The following is a 5,950-nucleotide window of genomic DNA, read 5'->3' on the forward strand; positions in this document are numbered from 1 at the left end:
GTGTGTGTGTGTGTGTGTGTGTTTGTGTTCGTGGGTCCCTGATGTTGTGCTGTGTATTAACAGTGTTGCCTTTCTGGAGACCTGACCAAGTCCCCATATGTGCATGTCTTGGAATCTATGTAAAAGCAGGAGGCTCTACGAGAAAATTGGTGTGTGTCTGTGTGTGCATAGTAATGTGTGTTATACACAACCATATATGTGTGTCTGGGAATGTGTGTTGGTGTCTGTGCCTGTGTATGAGCATCTAGGTGGGGCTGGTTTTGGGGGCTGCGTGTCTTCGTCTGTGCTCAGTCTTGTGGATCTGCTGGGGGTGCTCCATGAGCATCTTGCGTGGGTGAGCAGGCTGGATCTGGACTGAAGTGTGAGTACGCGCATGCCTGAAGATCTGGCATCCCGGCCTTCCCCACGGGATCAGAGAGGTGCCCAGGGCAGAGGTGACGCACCCTCTCTGTGCTCCCGTTCTCCTGGGAACCAGCTTGAGTGAGACCCAGCGCAGACTGTGTCAGGAGCCCTGGTCCCTTTTGCAACCAGCCCTGGCCCCGGGCAGTAACCACTGCTGGGCTCTCACAGGTCAGACCTGCCCACTGCTCGTTGGCTGCCAGGAAACCTGCTCTAAACAGGGCTGTGCTGGTAGGGCCCTCCTTGGGCCTGGGCCAGATCCTCTGATGAACGGAACCAGTGGAGGCACACATGAGTCACCCTGCAGCAACAGCAAGGAGCGACTTCCTGGACCCCGGCATTGCTGCTTTCTGCACCTGTGTGCAGCAACCCTCAGGCAGCCTCACCTCCCTCATTATTGTCTAAAATCCCTACAGCTGAGCTAAAACGGACCCAGACAGCTTTTATTAGCCCCAGTTCTCAGATGAGACCACAGCACAGAACAACATAGTAAGGTCAAGGCAGAGCTAGATCTTGGACCTGGGTTCAGGCTTCCCCTCCCTCCCTCTCTCTCTCTCTCTCTCTCTCTCTCCCCAGTACTGGGGGTTGAATCCAAAGCCTTTGCACTGAGCTACTTCCCTAGCTCTTTTTAACTTTTTATTTCTCATTAAATTGCCTATGCAGAACTTGAACTTGTGACCCTCCTGCCTCAGCCTCCCACACTGCTGGGATTCGAAGTGTGCACTCTTATGCCCAGCAGAAATTGATCTCTTAGGTCACAGAGTCACAGAGTGCTGGGAAGCCAGGTTTCTGGGAAAACCAGGTTGTCCTGGGCTGGAGAATAAAGGAGCCAGAGACAGGGCTGGGGCAGGCAAGGTAGAAGTGAACACTGAGTGGGCCTGATCTGCTGGTGGAACATCCTCAGGCTTTCTTTTCTAATCAGGGCTGAACGGTGAACACATAACTGGGATAACTAGAATTCCTTATCAGACTGCATGGCCAGTTTAGCAATAACCTTGGCCTACGGTCACCCTCCTGGCCTCTGGAAGGTGGACTCAGTCATTGGCACTAGGTCCATGCCCCCTTGACCAGCATGCCTTTCTCCCCAGAAGACACCCTGGGGCTGGGGATAGAGCTTGGTGGTACAGCACTTGCCTAGCACGTGGAACACCCTGGGTTCAATTCCTGTTACCTCCCTGCAAAGAACAAAAAAACCAAAACCAGATGGGTGATTCTCAAGACCCTGCTAGTGAGGGCAGCAGGGTTCTGAGCCCCATGTGGGCACACAAGTTCCCTCAGGCCCCTTGGGACTGGCAGGAAGCAGGCAGCACAGACCCCACCCTGCAGCAGTTGTTGATCGCTCCCTCTCTAATGCGCATGCTCCGTGGCCAGTTTTCTTGCCTCTGTCTCCTGCTTGAACTCCTGTCCTGGCTCGGCTTGTGCACCAGCCAGCAGAACTCATCCCTTCAGGTCTTCCCCAGGGCAGCAGGAGGCTCTCCTGGTGGAATGGGGCCCCTGGATCCCCGGTATTGTGCACATTTCTTTCCCCTACACTGGCCAGCGGGCTGTGTGCTCTGTGGACAGTACCCTCCCCATGAAGCCTTGAGACTCCGCCTCCCGTTTCAGCCCTATCCTGACCCGCTGTGTGATTTGGGTAAATTAGGGCCGTTCCTTTCAAGTGAATCTCTTCCGGTCTTGAACTGGGGCTAATATTCTCTGCCCCTCCCTGGCTCCCAGGGGACCTGCACAGATAAGCAAGATAATCGCTGAGACCAGATTTGGAGGAAGTTTCCGAGCGCCAGGTAAGAGGTATCAGCGCTGGCCTATGTTTACATGGGTGTGGACTTTTGGTTCCCAGCCTCCTGGGGTTTGGGACCAGCCCTGACAGCTTCTTGGCTTGTGGTTCCTTTGTCCCACTTCCTGAGAAAGGACAGAAACCAAAGCCCGGCTGTCTGGAGAAGATGAGACTTGCAGAGCAAAGGCCTTGGGGCTCTGGAACCCTGGCTTTCTGGCCCAGTTCTGGCCCCTACCTGTGTGACCTTGGCCCAGTCACTACCTCTCTCAGGCCTCAGTTCCTCAGCTCTGACAGCTTCCGTAGCTCAGAACTCAGAGGGTCCCACAGCCTTGAAATCAGAAGCCAAGGCCATCGTGTCAGGACAGAAAGCATCTTGTCGTTTAGTTTATCACTTTTGATATTCATGTACTACTATGGGCCCTCTCTCTGGGGTGATAGACTACTGCTTAACTCAGCATCATAAAATGCTTGTAGGGGATCATGGGGGTGGCTCAGAGGAAAAATCCCAGGAAAGACACCCCCAAGTGAGCTAGAGTGTCCACAAAGGAGCCTTTTTAACCCCAGGTCCCCTGGAGCTCTCTTCTACCTTTAGCCTGTCCCTCCAGGAGGGTGACCTCCCTCTGCCAGGCATCCCCTCATCTTCACATCATGGTGGTTGCAATGCTCATCAGTGTTAGAAGCCCGTGGTCTCTGGGCCTTGGACCCTCTCTGCTGCACGCCGCCTGCTGCCCATCTGACCACATCTGCTCCTTCCCTCCCTGGCTTGCCTGCTGTTGCTCTCTCCTATCATCCCATCCACTTTTCTTCCAAACCCAGAGACTCCCTCCACCCTCACCAGGCCCTGACACCTCACCTCTGAGCCTATGGGACCTCAAAACACACAATGACAGCCAGACTGCTTGGAGCTGCCTATGCTTTTGACTTGCTCCTGACTCTAGTTTTTTATGTTCCTCCTTTACTAAAAAAAAAAAAATATATCATTCCTACTTTATACTCATTTTATCACATAATTTATATACACCAATAACTGCCTTAAATCCTTCCCTCATAGGTGAGGCATAAGCAAATAACGGCTAGGGCTAGGGGTTTGGCTCATTGGTGCCACTGCCTGCCGCGCAAGCACAAGGACCCGAGTTCAATCCCTGGTACCAAAAAAAAAAAAAAAAAAAAAGGCAACAAAATAGTAAGCAAACAACAGCTAAGTGATGATGTGAAGTCAACAAAACTGGTCCCCATCTGGTACCAAGTGGCCCCTCACCTTCTGCCTGGTCCTCCTGAAACTGCCCCTCCTCCACACGTCCCTGTTTCTGTCAGTGGCATTGCCACACAGCCAGCCTCCCAGGATCAAGAGCTGATAGCTATGCTGACTCATGCTGTCCATGCACAGCCCGGAGTCGCCAAGTCCTACACTGGCTTCCTTCCTCAGATGTCTGCAAGCTCCCTCTTTTTTCCCATCCCCACTGCCTGGAGCCTGGTGCAGAGTTCAGGTGTCTGATGATTTGTCCCTCTCTTATATATTGGAATATGTTTTCTTACTACAAAAGCAGTAGAGGGGATGGGGATTTAGCTCAGTGTCTCTACCACCTGCCTTGCAGGTGCAAGGACCTGAGTTCCATCCCCAGTACCAAACACGCGCGCACACACACACACACACACACACACACACACACAGCAGTAGACATTCATTGCAGGAAAATTAGAGACTGCAGATGGAAGCTGGGCATGCTAACACACACCTACTGTCATCCCAGTAACTTGGAAGGTTGAGTGAGCAGAAGTGGCAAGTTCAAGGCCTGTGTGGACAATTTAGCAAGACTTTGTTCAAAACAATGAACAATAAAAAGGGATGGAAATTGTAGTTCAGTGCTTAGGGCTCCTTGAGTTCAGTGTGTAGTACAGGGGCAGAGGGATCCAGCACCTGTCATTACCAGGGAGAGATAATACTGTGAAGATCTGAGCAAATATCCTTATTCAGGTTTTGGGCTTACTTTTCTGAATATATAGCCCCCCCCCCTTTTTTTTTTTTTTTTTTTTTTCTCCTGGTACTGGGATTGAACTCAGGACCTTGTGCTTATAAGGCAGATATTGTGCCACTGAGCTAAATCCCCGGCCCCACCCCTCTTATTTAAACTCTACAAGTTTTTTGGTACTAGGGATCGAATTTGGGACCTTGAGCTTGTGAGGCACGCGGCAGAACCACTGAGCCAAATCCCTGGCCCCCTATTTCTTTCCAAGCCTGTTCTCTTTTTCTTGCTGTTCTGAGCATCAGCTGATACAGTCCCTCCCCAGCTGGCCCAGGTAGGAAGGTAAAGCCAGCAGCTCTCTCTAGAGCTTGGATGTGTTGGGGCACACCAGGTGGACCTTGGGCTGAAGCTCAGCTTCCAGATTTGGCCTTCAAGGTGAGGCCACTTACAGCAGCCCCTCCCTAAGGGGGCTTGAAAGTACCATCCCTCCCGGCCTTTTGTCCTATGGTGGTTGGGTGGGGACAGGGTCTTGTGCAATAGGGCAAATCGCTCCTCAGGCAGGGCTGTTTGTTTAAGTGGGCAGGGATGGGTTTGGGAGGAACAACACAATTTTTGTGATGTTTATTGGAAGTGTTAGGACCAATGAGTTTGGAGACCTGTCCCCAATATGTAGAAAGCAGGAGAGGCTTTGGGGAAGAAGATGACGCCCGGAGGGTCTGGGGAATACCTAAGCATGGGAGTGGCAGGCTGGGAATGATTTAAGGCCTGGTTGGTTGCAAAGGACCCCAGGCTCAGCTCCTGGCCTGCTGCAGGAATGTGGGCAGACAATGGACAGGGCCCACATTTATATGAGAAGCTAGTAATTTATATACATGAACTGAATACCTGCTTCTATAAATGCTGGCAACTAATTAAAAAGATTAGCTGTGGATTTAGCTCAGTGGTTCTGCCCCCTGCCTCACAAGCTCAAGGACTCAAGTTCAATCCCCAGTACGGGAAAAAAAAAAAAAAAAAAGAAAAGAAATTAAACCACTGTTTGGGTCAGAGTATGATTGAAAGCTGCAGGTGTGCAACATTTTTTTTTTAACAGTTCTGGGGATTGAACCCGGGGCCTTTGTACTAAGCTACATCTTCAATTTTCTTATTTATTCATTCATTCATTTAGAGGTGGGCATGGTGGCGCACACCTGTAATCTCACCACCCAGGAGGCTGAGGCAGGACGATCACTATGAGTTTGAGACCAGCCTGGGCTTTGCAGTGAGTTCAAGCCCAGACTGAATGAGACCCTAGCCTGCTACCTATTCCTGATGCTGGGGCCCCCTCCCCTGCTCTGTCCCTGAGTGAGTACCTGTACAGTCTCCACTCACCCACCTCTTCACACCCTCTTGAATGACTCTGAGACAAATGGAGTAGCTGCTGCTCCCATACCGAACAAGACCCGTGATTTCTGCTCCCCAGTCTTTGCTGTGATTTTGTTTTGTTTGGAACACACACACACACCCATATCCAGGTGCACCTGCTCATTTTCCCCCATCATTCTAGAACACATGACATGACATTCATGCTATGTTTTTCCCTTGGTATGAATTCAAGTTCCTTACTTCCCAAGTATCTTGATTTTTTTCTTTCTTTCTTTTTCTTTTCTTTTTTTTGAAGCACTTGTTGAAACATTTGTTGGTACATTTTAGATATACATGATGATAACACTCACCACGGGGAGTTTGCACATGATATATGATATATCATGATATATCCTGCCTCTTTTTTCCCATCCCTCTGACCCCCTCCCCTACCTACATACAAAAGCTGTGT

The sequence above is a fragment of the Fukomys damarensis genome, unplaced genomic scaffold (assembly GCF_012274545.1).
Source record: "Fukomys damarensis isolate Sample0158 unplaced genomic scaffold, DMR_v1.0_HiC HiC_scaffold_17, whole genome shotgun sequence".
In the NCBI taxonomy this organism is placed as follows: Eukaryota; Metazoa; Chordata; class Mammalia; order Rodentia; family Bathyergidae; genus Fukomys; species Fukomys damarensis.